The sequence below is a fragment of the Sceloporus occidentalis genome, unplaced genomic scaffold (genome assembly GCF_023333645.1).
Source record: "Sceloporus occidentalis isolate IW3139 unplaced genomic scaffold, rSceOcc1.0.p SCAF_2, whole genome shotgun sequence".
NCBI lineage: Eukaryota > Metazoa > Chordata > Lepidosauria > Squamata > Phrynosomatidae > Sceloporus > Sceloporus occidentalis.
The window spans coordinates 177500893-177516715 of NW_028316982.1; the positions used below are offsets into that span (position 1 = coordinate 177500893).

At 38.3% G+C, this 15823-nt stretch overlaps 1 protein-coding gene across 6 annotated transcripts in view; it reads right to left on the reverse strand.

The window, feature by feature from the left end:
- Positions 1-15823, reverse strand: part of LOC149319377 (neuroligin-4, X-linked) — a 220072-nt gene that overhangs the window by 155078 nt on the left and 49171 nt on the right. The window lies entirely within an intron of this gene.

Consider the following 15823-nt stretch of genomic DNA (forward strand, 5'->3'; position numbering starts at 1 on the left):
TCTCTCTCTCTCTCTCACACACACACACACACACACACTCACACACACTCACACGCAGAGCATGGTGTCATACACCTATAAAACTATCATTGGCTAAAGATACCTTTGGCTAATAGTACTATTGAAACAAGTTTTCCTCTGTGTAGTATCTATTATCAACATTTGCATGTACTTTACACACATGAAAGAGAAGTTCAAGGGGGCTTCTAATGTCACGTTGGGAAATGATCTACACCTTTTCTGACCCACAGAGGGTCAAGCTCAAGAAAAAATATCTTTCAGAAACAGTTTTTAAATGACTTTTGGTGGTTTGATTTAACTCCAGAAAAAAGTGTTGTTATATTTCTTAATTCTTCTCCTTTCTCTGGCATTTTGGACAGAAATACAGGAAATGGACTTATACTGGCCATCAATTCATTCAGATCATCAATTTGAGGACTTTCAGATGCCCTGAATCCTCATTTCCATCACTTTATTTACGGTGTCATCCTGTTATGCCAAACCATCCCAACAGCCATGCTTTGTGGTGATGATGGGGACTGTGGATGCCAAGTACACGTTAGACAAGGCTGTCCAGCAGTAGCATGCCCTTGAACTATCCTGATTTGCCAAAGACAGACCTGATTCATTCTCCATTGGGACACATTTTCAGCACTTTAAAATGCCCCAGTTTCTGTCACCTCTTCCCACTATCCTTCTTTGTTCCCAGCTTACTTAAATTACTGAAAATGAGTTCAAAGTACAAAATTAAGTTTGCAATCGATTAATTCAGTAAGAAGGCTGAAGAGAGGAGGGACAGAAATTTGCCCTTCACAGCTTGTGAGTTCCTCCTCTTCGGACCATACATTGGTTGGCCACACATGTCCTAGTTTTCATCTGTGAAAGTTGGAGTGTATGCAGTATCTATCTGGTATGCCAGCAAACATTATTTCCCAGTCCTATCTAAAGGTGCCAAAGCCTGGACTCAGGCATTTTTTGCACATGAAAACAGATTGCCTAACACTGAACTACAACTCTTTCTTTATCATTTCTGCAGCTATCAGTTATTTCTGAGCACATTGTATGTGTTTTTGGAATGGAAAGGCTAGAATCTAAATAATAAATAAATAAAATAATAATGTGGTCTATTTTTGTCCTGCAGGCAAGGGACATGTTGTCATAGCTACATTATTCTGGCAACAATAGCAGCAACACAGAAGCCTCCATTCAAGTTCTTGGTTAAGAAGCAATTTTCCACATCAGTTCCCAAATATTCAAGAAAATGGAATTATGTTTGCCATGGTTCTCTGAAGAAAGGAATACTCAATGCTGTCAGTCTAGATATCCCTTGTTTGCCCTGAGGATGTGTCCTACTTTTAATATGGGAATTTGTTTACACCCCCCCCCCCCCCGGTTATGTCACAGAAGCAACAAGTACTTTTTTCACAGAACTGAAATTGTTAGCATTAAATCAATGTAAAGAAATTTGTCCCATGATTTTTGTATACATTGCAACATAAAATGCACAGCGATGCAATATGGGAATGTTTTCACTCAAAGTAAAAGAAACAAGAGCGTTTTTCTAAGCCTAAAAATCTGGTCTGTGTTCTGTGCCCTGTGTCCATTTCCAAGCCTCACTTTTTAAATAAATAAACACAAACGTATGAATCACATTCTTGCACAAATATTTCTAATTACTAGGAATTTGAGGTCTATATATATTAATCCTAGATCCACTGAAATGAATAGGACTTAGTTTAATTATAGCTATCTTGTTCCATTCATTTGGATGGATTTTTTAACAATGCTTTTAGCATACAGCACTGATTCAATGGATTATGGGGGCATTTTTACCTCCTTCAAAGCAACCTTATTTCAAATGTTGACATGTCTGTGCTATATTCTCACTTATTCAAGCTATATTCAAGGGAAGGGAGGCAAAGCTCACAATTTTGTTTGAAAATTCCCCTTTTTAGGGTACATTAGACAAATAAGGCACATTCATTTTTTGTTTTAGTGTATCACCATCATAATAGTTCCTGGCTGCTTGTGCATGTATGCTTATTTTTTTAAAAAAAATGAAAACAAAAAACAAAGTATTAGCATTAAATCCTGTTCACTCCATGCTTAAAAATATATGTGCTTCTCTCACACAGCCCTTATTGTACTGCCAATCTTTAATTCCAGTAGGAAGTTAATGCTATACTTATTATAAAATAGGTAGCTTTTTGCTGCACACTAGCATTTGCCTCCATCCAAAACTCTCCAGAATTCGGATGCAGGTACAAAACCTTGTGTCAATACAGGGCTGACCTGTTCCTTCTCAAAATGGCAATTTTCTAAAATTAAACCTAAGTCCTAAGGGTTCCGAGCAGATACATTGTGATTACTTAGAGAAGTCCACAACTAAGAAGCAAAATAGGATCATTTTGTGAATCAGTCATAGGCCCCTTTGATGACACGTCCTTCCTATTTAAAGTAACAGAATTGATTGGTAATTGCTATTCATTTCCTGTATCTCCATATCTTTTTCTCTAATCAATCAATATGGCCCAGTCTGAGGTTCAGCAATTAAATGGACTGATAGATTTCCCAGTAAGTCTGCTTCTTGGTTTCTATTCAAATAGCAAAAAATGAAGAAGATTAAGGCACTGTCATTTCAGCAGCAGAATATTCAATCCTTTATCCTTTTCAATCTAGACTGGATGAAAGACTAAAAATGATCAATTACAGAATAAAATCCAGTATTGCAAAAAACAGTGCCAGAATAAGAATAAGAATAATAGATCATTTCACATAATATATTTCAGTACAAAATAGAAATGAGAGAATACATGTAATTTAATTAGATGAGTAGAGGCTTAAAATACTGTCTTATTCCCCGTAGAAAAGGAAAACAGATAATAAGGGAAGATGACAGAATTTTATTATAATTCATAGCTAGTCCCTGGTAAGAAAACATGCTGTCTCAGTGCTTTTTCTGTAATAACAGAGCTAAACCTGTTAAAATGATTTGCTTGACAGTTCCTATCATCCAACCAAACACATAAAATTTAAAAAATGTCCTCCAGTGCTTAATTACACTTTTGCGCATCAATGAGCTTTCAGAATTTTAACTCAATTCAGCATCTTTGTTCTAGAAGAAGAGAGAGTCAGAAAGTAAGACAAAATATTGAAGGAAATATACTATCATTTTTATTACTAAATATATTCACATTATTGCATTTGTTGAATGTTTTCAACAAGTTATGTACAAAGGAAAATTTCCTAAACCTACGGCTGCATATGCATCACCCAGTAAGATTTCTAATGCTACAATTACGTTTACTAATAAGTCCCACAATACAGTAGTTTTTAGCCATGGGCCAAAGCTGCAAATAAATATTATTCACTCCTTTAACGTTCTAGTTCTCTTTTTTTTTATTAGTATTTCCAAACAAGTTTATTCTATGTTCCAGAACAAAGCTGAGGATGAAGGCAAGAGTGATTTCCTGGACAGCACCCTGGAGAAAGGTAGGATATAAACAAAATAAAACCAAATAAAATATTATATTAAATTAAAATGGTAGAGAGATGAATACTAACAGACAAATGAACTGAGCTGGAGGAACAACAAAAGAACAAAAGACTTGAACTCTGAAAGCCAAAGTATAAACTGGAAGATATTTATCTCTCGCTTTAATAGAAACGAGAAGTCTGATCAGCAGGAGACTTTTGACAAACTGGGGCCATCACTGGTACTTTACACTTGCCCTTGTTCATAAGAGTCCTCAACAACCAAGATCATGTAACTGGAGACTCCATCTGAGCAAGCAATAGCATGGGATATTGTTCTTATATAACATCATTTTTTATGACTGAGGAAAGGGACCGTGCTGCTCTCCACTCACATGAAGGCTGGTAGCGCCTCTCATTCTGAACCAGGACAAATAATGTTCTTTTTTATTGGCAGTAGCACAGTCTAAGAGCTCTGTGGAATTTTAATGCACATGACTGAACTATGTATGTTCCACCACAGAATTGCATCTTGCATTCAATAACCAAATCACTATTAATTACAAATATGCAAATTAAAAAATGCTGCTATTTTCTGCAAGAGTAAAAAGGAAATCTGACACTTGAATGAAAACTCTATAATTATTGAATTTATGAGCATGTGTTAACTTTATGTAAGGATATGAAGAAATTGTCACACTTGACAATATAAATGAAAGTACCACTTATGTACCTCCTAAAACTTGTTACAATCAACTGCTCATCTTGAGCATTCACATATTTTTCCATATTTTTTTAATATTTTTTTCCCATATTTTTAAAGGAATACTGTTAAAAGGCATATAACTGGCAAAACAAAATATGCAGGAAAATGTTTTAGTCATTGGGGAAATGTTGCATGAAGTTGCAAGTAAACACACAGCTAAGAAGAAAACCATTAAAACTATGTGAGTAACAATGTGGGAATAAAACACTAAATCTCATAACCTGTGATGATTGATGCAAAGATAACAAGAAAATGCTGCTAAGATTCAGAGAACCACCACAAGACTGAAAAAGAGATATTTAAATCTCAGTTTTTTATGTAATCAAGTAAAGTGTAGACCCATCTCTTGAATGTAACATGTCACCCACTCAAGGAAACATGACTTCAGTGAGTCACTTTAGGGGGGGGGGGGGGGGAGCTAGCAGCCTAGATATTTATAACTGCTGCCAGAGGCTTTCTAGGCCAGTCCTTGCACAGGGAGAAGAAGGAAAAAAATTCTAGGTGGTCATTTTGACTGGGTGAGGGTTTTTTTTTTTTTAATAAACTTAAGAGAGTGTGTTTGCTGCTATGGGGCGGGCCTTCTGTGAGTCACTTCTGTGAGTCACTGGGAGGTGGAGCAAACAGCCTAGATTTTTATAACTGCTGCCAGAGGCTTTCCAGGCCAGTCTGTGCACAGGGAGAAGGAAAGCTGTTTCTGGGTGGCCATTTTGACTGAGTGAGTTTTTTAAAAAAGAAACATAAGAAAGTGTGTTTGATGCTGAAAGTGTGGGGCTTTTAACAGTCAAATAATAGACAGAGCAGAAGGAGAGCTGGGAACTGTGCTTGAGGGGTCCTTTATGTGGGTGTTTAATGGGGAACTTTCTGAGGGGAAAGTCCACATTCCTGTTTCAGTACCTACTTAAGACTTCACAATATGGACACCGAGGGAACTGCTGCAGTCACCGGCTACAGTTGTGGGATGTTTGTCTTCTTGCCTATGGGTGTGGGGAACTTCACCTGCACCAAATGCAAGTTGGTAGCCCTGTTGGAAGAGAAAGTCCAGCAATTGAAGGCCAGGGTATCTACACTTCAGGATATTAGGGAGCAAAGAGGTTTTCCTGTACAGAATGGAACAGACAATCTTGGATGGGGAACACACAGAGGAAGTTACTAGGAAGGAGGTACCTTCACATACACAGGAAGTAGACAGATGGAGGAATGCCACACACAAAAGTAGGGAAAACAGGGATTGTTCAGGGAGCTTGCAGCTACAGAATCAACTTGAAGCTCTGTCACTTGTCAGGGATGACAAGGAACAGTAGCAGAAAGAAATCCTCAAGGGCCGCAGGGGACTCTAGACGTACCACTGCAGGGAACAGTTGCTGCTAAGCCTCATAGAAGGCACATGTTGGTGCAGGGGCTCTCCTTGCTGAGAGATACAAAAGCAGTGGCATATGGGACTGACAAGATGTCTTGGGAGTCATGTTGTCTCCCTGGGACAAAAATCCATGATGTGACAGAGTAGCTGACAACACTTGTCAAGCATACTGACCATTACCCCTTCCTTTTGGTCCATGTGGGAACCAATAATACTGCAAGACACAGCCTTCAGAATATCAGAAGAGATTATGAGGCTTTTTGTAGGAAGCTAAAAGAGATGGATACACAGGTTGTCATCTCATCTCTTCTCTTAATTGAAGGACATGGTCCAGGGAAGGAGAGGAAAATAGTGGAGGTGGCTCTGCAAATAGTGCTACCAAAAATGATTTGGATTCATCTCTGTTGCCAGAAATGTGGGGGTTTTTTTTGTCAATAGTCTCAAAACTTTGCTCAGGAGGGCTTTAAAATGAGTTATGTGGGGGAGAGAGACAGTATTTTGGAAGGCAGGACTACTTCAAGGGCTGAAAATAATAGTCAAACTGTCACAGAGGTAACAAGGCAAATAGTGCAAGGACCCAACAATGGGAGGGGAAAAAACTTTTACACAGACAGCTAGGGGGTGGACCCACGGTCTTAGATGTCTCTATACTAACATACAAAGCATGTTAAATAAACAAGATGAACTTGAACTCCTTGAACAACAAAGGAAATTTGATATAATAGGCATCATTGAAACCTAGTGGACTGAATCTCATGATTGGAATGTAGTAATAGAGGGGTATAACCTCTTAAAAAGAAACAGGCCAAACAGGAAAGGAAGAGGAATAGCATCATATGTCAGGAATGTTTACACCTGTGAAAGGACCCAGGACTTAAATCCTGGAATCCAGGTGGAGAGCATCTGGATTAAAATTAAAGGGAAGAAAAACAGCAAGGATGCTCTTGTGGGACTCTACTACAGACCCCCAAGTCAGACTGAATAATTGGCTTTCTAGAACAGATAACTACACACTCGGAAAGGAGAAATGTAGTAGTGATGGGTGACTTGAACTATGCTGATATCTGCAGGAAATCAAATTCAACTAAAACCTTAAGGTCTAGCAAATTCCTCACTTGCTTGGAAGACAATTTCAATTGCCCAAAAGGTGGTAGAGGCAACAAGAGGATCAGCTATTTTAGATCTGATCCTAACAAACAGGGATAATCTGATAAATGGGGTGCAAGTGGTGGTATCCTTAGGAGGATAGAAAGGAGAAGCCAGGCATAGTCAGACATGCATTCTAGACTTTAGGACACCTGATTTCAGTAAACTTAGGGAAATACTGGCGGTGATCCCATGGTCAGGAATACTATAAGAGAAGGACGTTTCCCATTCAGGATGCACGGGAGTTTCTCAAAACGGAGCTACTGAAGGCACCATTTCAAATTGTTCTGATGATGAGAAAAAATAAGAGGTGTCTCGAGAAATCAGGATGGATGACTAAAGAACTTTCAACTAAGCTAAGTTTTAAATGGGAGGTGTATAAAAAATGGAAAAAAAGGTGAAATCACCAAAGAGGAATTCAAACAAATAGTATGTGTAGGGAGAAAGTCAGAAAAGTTAAAATGCAGGATGAGCTCAGGCTTGCAAGAGAGATTAAGAACAATAAAACAGTTTTTGTGGGGGGTGTTTTTGGGGGGGGTGTTTGTTTTGTTTTTTGGTATGTAGCAAAAGGAAGAAGAAGGAAATGGTAGGGTCACTGCATAGAGGATGACAAAATGCTAACGGGACAGAGAAAAGACAGAATTACTCAACACCTTCTTTGCCTCAGTCTTCTCACAAAAGGAAAAGGGTGTTCAGCCTGAGGAAAATGGAGCAGAGGAGAGAATAGGTGAAATTTAGCACAGAATAAGTAAAGAGGTATTACAGGAATATCTGGTTAATCTAAATGAATTTAAGTCTCCAGGACCAGATGGACTACATCCAACAGAATTAACAGAACTGGCAAATGTAATCTCAGAGTCATTGTCAATCATATTTGAGAACCTCTGGAGAACAGGAGAAGTCCCAGCAGACTGTAGGAGGACAAATGTTATCCCCATCTTCAAAAAAGAGGGGAGAGGATCCCAATGAGTATCTTCCATTTAATCTGATATCAATACCAGGAAAAATTCTAGAGCAGATCATTAAACAAAGAGTCAGTGCACCTTTAGAAGGGACATAATCACAAAAAGTCAACATGGGTTTTTGAGAAACAAATCATGTCAGACTAATCTGATCTCTCTCTCTCTCTCTCTCTTTGATAAAATTACCAGTTTGGTAGATGAAGGGAACGCTATGGATATCACATATCGTAATTTCAGTAAGGCTTTTCACAAGGTCCCCCATGATTTTCTTCCAAACAAGTTAGCAGAATGTGGGCTAGACAATGCAACTGTTAGGTGCGTTAGTAATTAGTTGACCCAAAGGGTGCTCAGCAATGGCTCCTCTTCATCTTGGAGAGAAGTGAGCAGTGGGGTGCCACAGGGTTCTGTCCTGGGCCCAGTGCTATTCGTCAATGACTTGGCCAAATGAATAGAGAGCATGTTTATCAAATCTGCAGATGATACCAAATTAGGAGGTAGGGTGAAAAGATGCAGCCTTGTCTGACACCTTTCCCAACTAGGAACCATTCTGTTTCTCTGTGTTCTGTTCTGACAGTGGATTCTTGCCCTAAGTACAGATTTCGCGTCAGGACTATCAGATGTGTTGACACTCCTATGTCTTTATGGGCATTCCATAGCCTTTCATGATATATGCAGTCAAAAGCTTTGCTATAGTCTGTAAATCACATGTTGATTTTCTTTTGGAATTCCCTGGTGTGCTCTATCAGCCATCATATGTTTGTAATGTGGTCCCTAGTTGCTCTTCTTTTTCTGAAACCTGCTTGGACCTCTGGGATTTACTGTCTGAGTCTCAATATTATTATAATTTGACTATAGCTGTCAAATTGAAGTCAACAGTCTGTTCTTATCATCTATGATGAACATTCCTAGTGCAATCCTCCATCAAGAGTCTGAGAGACAGCATACCACCTGAGAGAACAGTGAAACTGTACTTAACGAATATAACAATAATGACAAAACAGAGAAGAATAGAAAGGGTATACTGGATTCATGAGCAGGACTGCTCAGAAGTAAGACTTTCTTGAAATATGACCTCAAATATCCTGATCCTGCTTTCCCATATGAAACACTTGAACCTCACTGCACAGCTACAGAAATTACCCTCCAAGCTGACCCACACCTATTTGTTGATTCCCCTCTCAATCAAGTCATAGAAGACCAAAGAAAGATATGGGTGGATGGAAGAAAAAAAAAGCCTTCTCCATTTTTAACACTGTACAGTAGCATCATTATTGGTTCCTTGGTCTTTAAAAAAAAACTTCCACTCTTCTGGTTCTACTTGGCTTGAGTAGACTTTAATCCTGCTTTAGACCATTGAATTATACTCTGAATAATGTAGCCAATGGCCACTGCTCAGAAAATCACAAAATATCTGTCTTTTCCTTTGACCTTTAAACAATCTCCAAGGCTAACAATATTTCACCTTCTGTACAAACTTCCCTGCCTCTGTCAGACCTTTCTCTTACTTTCAGAGCTTTATGCTGTGTTCTGTTTATCCTGAAGCAAAGTCATATTTCACTTCACATGGCTGTCCATTCATTTTCACCATCTGTAGCAACCAACTTTTCTCATGTTAGGGTAGGGTAATGTTGCTTTCATTGCAGTGGAAACAGTGAATGTGTTTCAATGCTCTTTCTAACAAAAGATGTAAAGCTCCCAGCCTTCCTCACACAAACAACTGAGGACTATGGCACATCACCTTGATATTTCAAAATCTACTTCATGCATGGAAAAAGGTAGCTATCTATAGCCTCCATACAAGGGTGAATGTGATGCTATGATCCTCCATGACAGTCATCTGGCTTATTTACACTCTCCTATGGCAAAGTAGAAACTACTTCCAGGTGTGACTACAAACTGCTCTGGTTAAATTGGTGTAAAGGAAACATTTGGACAGGGATAATGCTGGGACTTTTTCTGATATACACATGCACAGTTTGGTTGTTTTTGTTTTGTGTGTTTGTTTTTAGAAAAAGAGGTTGGATAATTTGATATCAGGAAAGTCTCATTTTCAACCTGTTTCCTAGTATATATGAGAAAGCTTAAAGCACTTGATGATTGCTTTTTGTTTGTTTTTTTGTTTGTTTGTTTTTGGTCACTTCTCATACAAGAGCTATGAAAACTACATTTGCCTAGTCTTACACTATTGATTAATTCTAAGTCCTTTCATTCAATAGTTTTAAAAAAGAGAAAAAGCCATGACCATAAGCACCATGAGAATACTCTTAAAAAATTCAAAATGATTCAGACAGCCAATCCAGTCACTTGGCAGCTCTTTTCTTCTACATTCCAAGTGCAAATATGGCTTCCTGAGTTTCCCAAAGCCAAAGTAACCCACAATTTTCTCTCTTCTGAAATGGCTTGAGTGCAAAGTGCTTCTACCTGGACACCTTTACTACACAATTATAACATTTTGTCACCTCTTTAACTGACACATCCCCATCTTATAGTTCCTTAGGATTTGTAGATTCCTATGGTATGGGGGAAGGGTGCCACAGAGCAGGGGAGTACACCAGATAATTCCTCACCCAACTTCAAATCCCAAGAATGTATTGGTGAAACCATAACACTATACATGTTAGAAGAATACTAGCATTATGCACTGTAAATATATCCCAGGTATCATTTGGGGAAGCCACTCGGATGTTGGAGTGCCAGTGTGGTGTAGTGGTTTGAGCATTAGACTACGACTCTAGAGATGATGGTTTGATTCCCTGCTTGGCCATGGAAACTCACTGGGTGGCACTGGGTGAGTCACATACTTCAGCCCCAGAAAATCACCTGATAATTTCAAATTGGGGTTACTCTAAGTCAGAAACGACTTGATAGCACACAGCAACAACTAAAACAGCAACACTCTAATATTAACATATTTGCAATGTAGTGAAAAAAATCATTTTGCTACGTATTTTGTTCTTTGCTAGTTTATTCCTTTTTCATTTAAATGTCATTAGACACTGATTTTTTTTTTAAAAAAAATCAAGCCTACATTGTAATCACAGTTATGCTCTAGGATTTTCACCACTGCAATTTCTGAGAAACACACAGTTCCTTCAGTGGACACAGTTATTTTGTAAAGAGTATTAATAACCATCAATTCAGTTAAGAAGAATTCAAAAAGCACGATCTATAATAGCAATAGCAAGTACATTTCTATACCACTTATCAGTGTACTTTAATGTTTAAACGAAACAAAACAAAACAAAAGGCTCAGGGTTTAGATTACAGAATGAAGAGTGCCTTTTGGGCCATACTGTGATCTACCAAGTCAAACATACTCCAGCCCTGCTGTTTGAAGACTAGAACACCACTCCAGCCCTGCTGTTTGAGAGGAGGCGTGCCTGTGAGAGAGGCACCTTTATGAGCTGGCTCACAGACCTTTGACCATCTCGCCCCAGCCCTGAGCGGAGAACAAATCCTGGAGCTCGCCTCCCTGCCTGATACCAACTATGGCGAGCTGTGAGCAGCGTTGAGGGAGTCCAAGGTCAGGCTTCAAAACCCTCGCAGCTCTCCTCTGGACAATCCAGCCACCAGCCTAAGAAAGAAGACAGACACGGAGTTCGCCTCCTGCCCTGTACCAACTAGGGCCAGCTTAGACAGAGTGTGGCATTTTACAGGTTTTGTATTGTTTTAATTGTTTAATTTAATCTAAATTGAGGAATTTGCTATTGTCATGTTTTTGGGAGTATAAGGGACTATGGTCTCCTGTCATTACTGTATTATTACTGTCCTAGTATTTGTATTGAACAGTATTTTTTTGCTGCTAGGGGAAAGTTGATATTTATTAGTTAGATTAACTATGTTAGGGTATAGTTCAATGTATTATGTGGATTTTGTTCTTTGTATTTTTTTCTACATATATATTTATATATATTTTCCTTGCTTTAGACATTAGGTTTATGTTTTGTATTCTGGCTTATGTTTACTGTATGATTATTTTTTTGTATCTAATGTTCTTGTTGTAATCCACTTTGATTCTGTGGGAAAAGGCAGAATAGAAATAAATCATTATTATTATATTATTATTAAACATAGACCATACCACAGCTTCATCAATTACCAGCAGCTAACATATTCTGGGGTAGCTATGTTGGCCATGCAGCAAAGTACTAAAACTAAAAAGCACAAAATACATCACACAAATTTACTTTGCTTCTACTAATGGAGTTGAAATTCTATTTCCTGTGTTTCACTGTCTTTTGTTCTGTCCCCACATGGCCAAGAGAGGGAGTGGCTTCTGCAAGCACTGATATCATCTTAACTGACAACAAAAATAATATCCACGTCAAATGTATGCCTGTGACTCTAACTTAATCACCACTCTTCTCCTACATGATTTTTAATATCTTTGACTGACGATCGAGCGAGTGAATCTTCAGAAAATTGCATGATGCATTTTTTACTTTTTATTTGGACCGATAAAGGTATCACTGTTTTGTGGGTTGTGGATAATGTCACACCAATGGCTAAATAGCCTCCAGTGTTAATTGGCTGTCTGGCACTGCACAAACAAGGGGGATGACAAGCATCTGGCAGGTCACAATACATGGTTGGTGGATGGCAGGAGGATCACAGATTCTACAAACCTCAATTAAATTATGGTGTGTGTGCCAGCCCTGATTTTTCTATACTGCACTGCTTTTATTTCTTGGCTGTTTCCCAGTGTCCTTTAGAATTCAACAAAGGTTTAGAAATTTTTTCTTGGCTTGCCCTGTAACAAACTGCTGTAGGCAATAATATTTATTTTCTTCATTGCTCAGTGTCACTAAATCTAATAGCCCGTAGCAGTTGGCTGAAACGAGGCAGTGGACAAAAATAACACTTACATTAATCTCCAAAGCCAGCATGAACAAAGCACATGATTCATAGATGCATGAACGGTACAATATGGCTCTGATACAAAGTGGACACACAGAATCTCTGTGTGCACAGACTTTCTTCTTCTCTATGATATTTTGGGGTAACTATGCTTAGCCAGCACATCTTAGAAATTCCCTGTTTACTAAAGTGAAAGGGGAAAAGTCTTGCAAAAAAAATTCATTGTATGCTGCTGAAATATGCTTATTTTTACTTTTTACCATATGAATATATGACAACTCCAGAAAGAAGCTTTGAACCAAATGCACAGTGATTATCCCATTTTGAAATTATGACATACTTATGACGTAGGTTCAAATGAAAGAAAATAACTAGCCCACAACCACTCAATAAGCACTGGAAATTCAGACTCTCCAGTCCATATCACACTCACATAAATTACTGCACAGGCACAAATGTTAACACAGTGTAACTCGGATTCCCCAGTGGGCAGGTAAGAGCCAGACACATTTGACTAGAAAACCTTTTCTGTCTGATACAGACGGAAAACAAGGCTGTCAAGCATCATTCATTCAGAATGCAAATGCACTACAGAAAAGCAATAGAGCCATAGAGTTATGTGCAATAAAAACTGATTGTACTGATTGCTTTTCCTTAAATTACCATCCTTTAAATGCCAAAGCAATACTTTTTTATGGCACAATCAAAGGAAATTGGTGGCACAGAAAGTAAGTATACTTTGTAACTATAAACAGACATCTCAGTATATTTAATCAGTCTGTCAATGTGCATTTGGAAAATAATATGGCCTTGGGTCCAGATGAATTGCGCTTCTGCACAAATAAGCCCAGCATTTTCATCAACATATAAGAAACCACTATTAAAATCGTGGAAACTATTCCTGTGTTCCAACTTTTTAGCTAGCTAAGTACACAATAGCATACAAATCTGAAACAACCAAATCAGATACTGAGTGTTAATTCCATTAAACTTTGCCTTTGTTTGGGATTTTTTTTCCTATCAGGAAGAAAGCTTTAAAAAAAAAAATCTTTTCCCCCAAAGAGGTCCTCCTCAGTGGGGGGAGGAGATTACAACTTTTGTTGGTTGAAAGTGCTACAACTAAGCAAGCAGAGTTTAATGCTCAATGACATTTAAAGATAAAGGCTGCGTTCATCGTGGACTGTGTCAGCTTTAACTCAAGGGCTGTCCACACAAATAATAAAATGTTGTTTTGCCCCATCTTGAATCCTACTTGTTTAAATGATGCATGTGGCCAACAAGAGAGGGGTATAGGATGAAGCCACGCTCCACAGCTAAACACTAAAGCAAAATAACCCCATTATTATTATTATTATTATTATTATTATTATTATTATGCTTTATTTATATGGCGCTGTAGATTTACACAGTGCTGTACATACAAACAATAAAATAAAGTAAACCTGCCCATGGCATACAATCTAATTTGTTCTAGTTTATGCTAGGTAGTATGGATTATCACACTGGCATACAGACTGTATGCCAATGTGGAGATGGGGGAAAGGACCAGTGCCATTGCTGCCCATATCATTTTGTCATTCATCCACAAATCAATCACACATGTACACAAGCGATAGCCGCATTATAAACCCATTGCATAACCCATGAAACAAAATGATAATTGACCTGGTTTGTCACCAACAATACAATGGATTTAATCATAACGTTAACAAACCAGTCAGTATCTTTGTAGACCAATGGGGGAAGAGAGCATGTACGGGGTCCCTCCATGATAGTGCCATGGCAATGTGTCACTGGGTGCACAAATGTGCTGTAGGAATGGTCAATCACTTGTGTGATCAGTTGGGCAGTTGCATGATTGGTTGTGTGGCATGTCAAATGGTCTGACAGGTGGGTGGGATGAGGGAGGTCATTAGTGACTGCAGGTGGCATATCCGTGCACATGTGTTTGGGGTGGAAGAAGAAAAACATAATAGTGCAGCAGGGCTTACTGTATACACACGAATGCCCCGTTTTGGCCCATCATTCTGGAAGAAGAAGGGGAGTGTTGTGGACTGCCCATGGGTCTTGGGCCTGTTGTGGGAGTGTGTGAAGTAGTCAGTGGGTTCTCCCTGTGAATCGGGAAACCCCAGGAATAAGATGGCTTTCCTTCTCTGTCTGTTCATATCCTAAATCATCTCCAACTGCTGCAAGACTAGCCCATATAGAAAGCAGAAAGATATGTAAAACTCACTTAATCTCAATCTCGCTCTTTATTCCCAATCTATATTTTCTTCCCATCTTTGTATTTTTATTGGGTTGTGAAATTTTGGGTTTGTTTGTTTTCTCCACATAGACATGTGTGCTTATTTTGGTACTGTTTGTAATTTTCCTAATGTACACTATTTTAACTCATTTTTTGCTAATGTATGTATCTTTCTAAGAAGTTTTCAAATTAACTAATTTATGCATGTGCATACATACATACATATGTACAAACATACACATAAACTTTGGTACTCCAGATGTTTTGGACTTCAATTCCCATCATCCCTGATTGTTGGCCAAACTGACTAGAGCCTCTGGGAGTTGAAGTCCAAACCCCTTGATGGACAAAATACTGTAAAAGGATCAATCAGAAAGTTAGATCATCCAAAGAAGCTATAGTATCCATGTTTCTGATTATTTCTTCACTGCCAGAGATGGATAAAACACATGATTACTACCATATAATTGAATATTAATGAATATTAATAAAAAGTATTTTTATTGGTCTGTTGTAGTTATTTACCTAGGATTATAGTGCAATGCATGTATTCATTCCTTTCCTTCTCCAAAAATCTGTCAAAGGCAGCAATCTAATAATGTCTACTCAGAACCAAGTCCATTAATTTCAGTTATACGTATCCCTAGATACACGTATTTAGAGTTAAGCTCTCCATGCATTTTTAGGTGTGTTTATTATTTTATTTTATTTTATTTTATTTTATGACGCCCTAAGAGCCTATGCTGGAGGACAACACACATATTTCATCAGATGAAATTATAACTATAACAAGAGGTGTAACGGGAGCATAATGTTGACTGTAGCCTCCATTTCCTCCCTTCTATAGCATCATATAATATGAGCAAGTGAGGAAAAACTGATTCAGGAGAAACTTTCATACAGATGAAACATAGATATTTACATTAAGGAGAGACTACAAATATATACAACCCATGGAATACAGGGAACCTTGATATCATGCTACCAAATTATATGTTGCATGGGGGGGGGGGGGG